The sequence below is a fragment of the Tiliqua scincoides genome, chromosome 12, assembly GCF_035046505.1.
Source record: "Tiliqua scincoides isolate rTilSci1 chromosome 12, rTilSci1.hap2, whole genome shotgun sequence".
Classification (NCBI taxonomy): domain Eukaryota; kingdom Metazoa; phylum Chordata; class Lepidosauria; order Squamata; family Scincidae; genus Tiliqua; species Tiliqua scincoides.
The window spans coordinates 15,566,940-15,569,439 of NC_089832.1; positions in this window are offsets into that span (position 1 = coordinate 15,566,940).

The window sequence follows — 2,500 nt, forward strand, 5'->3', positions numbered from 1 at the left end:
CTCCCTGGGGCATTTGGTGGGCTACTGTGAGATACAGGAAGCGGGACTAGATGGGCCTATGGCCTGATCCAGTGGGGCTGTTCTTATGTTCTTATAAGCTGCGCTGGATACACGCAGCCCTGCTGCACCAGTGCAGTTTAGGATTGGGCTGTGACTCTCTTTTAAACAGTACATCTGCTCCCTAAAATGCAGAGGGCTGGAGGAAAAAAAAATCAACATTTTCCCCCCCCTTAAAAGGAAACAGCTGTTATGAATTATTGGAAATGAAAAAGTGACTGATGATGAAAAACTGAGAGGACAGATGGCCCCTTGCGCTAGTTTTAAAAGTAGCTCCCAATCTTTTATCTTTCTGGACACACAGTATGGTAAGGAGACCCTCTATTTGCATTTTGAAAAAGTGCCATTTAAAAAAATTGTCATTGCATCAAAAATAGTGTTGTTTTCTGGGGCTGAAATGAATGATAAGTTATTCCAGTCCTCCATCGCAAGTGCAGTGGCGGGTTGAGACAATCCCACGCATTGGGAAAAAATCCAGTGTATACAAGATTGTAGAAAGTAACTCATAATAATGTTAATGTCTATCGTACATAATGATGTTAAGGTCTATCAGCAGCATAGCTGGGAGGGGGTACCCACAACCAGGTGACGCGATGATGCTCGTGCGTCATGGTGTCACCCCCTGCCTGTACAGTCACTCCCTCACTTGTGCACGCATGGCCCTAGAAATGGCTCCATTTGGAGCTGTACGAGGTCAAGGGCGGGCAGGACAAAAACAAACAACTTTGTTTTCTTTTAAATCAACACACTGTATTGAAAGATTTCCTTACAAATGCAACAAAACCCACTGCTTCACTCCCACTACCTCGGCACGACGGAGAATGCCAATCATCACACCGAAGGGCTGAAATGTGACATGTCTCTGACACGTCAATATTGATCAACAAGTGTCACTTGGAAGTGGCAGGCCTCCACAGTTAACTATTGGCTACCCTTGGCACTCCCCACTAGGAGATCAGATTGAATACGACCAAGCCAAGCTGGAAAGCACGGTTCTGCCTTCCTGGAGGCCAATCACTTGATAACAAGTTTAGTGGAAGGTACCCTTGCGATACATCGTTGCTGACAGCAGCTCAAGGGAGCATCTAAGTGCCCAGAATTCGCAATGGAGGGATGTTTTGTCTCCTGCTTTGATTCTATAATGCTAGCCATTAAAAATATATGCAAGTCACAGCCAGGAAAACAAACCTGACTGCTACGAGCTTTTCGTCACTTTTGGTCCTTGTTGCACAAGAGATGAAAACAGGGAATCATGCTATGTGCCAGAGGGTCATGTTTTGTCCTCATTCCAGCACTGCAGAAGCGAAAAATGTAAGTTCAAGAACAGATTCTATTCAAACTACATCTGACAAGAGATTAAGAAGCTGAAGGTAAAGATCCCCCTGACACGGATACCGGAAACCGTGGGTAAGGGGAAACCCTATCTCCTTTGTTCACAGCTCCATCCTTGTGCCCATTGCTTTTGTTTATCTTTATTACATTCACACGAATCAATAATGTGTCTTGCTTTAACTAAACACTAGTTAAAGACAAGATAAGGAAGCCAAGAAGGCATGCAACCTGTAGATTGAGTGGAAAATAAGAGTGATGGTTAACAGGAAGCAGGAAGTTATCATTTGCTCTTAGTCTCCCTTCCAGCCTGCAGGCTACCTGCCTACGGGCCCAATCCTATCCAGGTTTCACGGGCCGGTGCAGCCGTGCCAATGGGGCATGCACTGCATCTTGTCACAGAGGCCTCCTTAAAGTATGGGAACATTTGTTCCCTTACACTGGGACTGCATTGTGCATTGTGCATTGTGCATTGTGGCTGCATTGTGGCTGCATTGTGGCTGCACAGGTGCTGGAAAATTGGATAGGATTGAGTCCTACTGGTTAAAGAAAGTCATGCTTAAGACTTCATTGCTTTGTGTGAATGCAATGATGATAAACAGAGGTAACGGGCAAAGGGGGGGCATGGGGAACTGTGAATAACCAGATCCATGGATACGAGAGCTGAGGATACTAGGGGATGCCTGTACTGTCCATTAAAATCCATGAGAATTTTGCATCGAGGACAACAAGACAAGGGTGTGCTTGGAAGGCCAATCAGATTCCTTCACCAGTTTCTCACAGATTCTCCTCCAAATCGTTTATGCACTTGGTTGCTACTTCCTGGATAAGAACATAAGAACAGCCCCACTGGATCAGGCCATAGGCCCATCTAGTCCAGCTTCCTGTATCTCACAGCGGCCCACCAAATGCCCCAGCAAGCACACCAGATAACAAGAGACCTCATCCTGGTGCCCTCCCTTGCATCTGGCAATCTGACATAACCCATTTCTAAAATCAGGAGGTTGCACATACACATCATGGCTTGTAACCCGTAATGGATTTTTCCTCCAGAAACTTGTCCAATCCCCTTTTAAAGGCATCCAGGCCAGACGCCGTCACCACATCCTGTGGC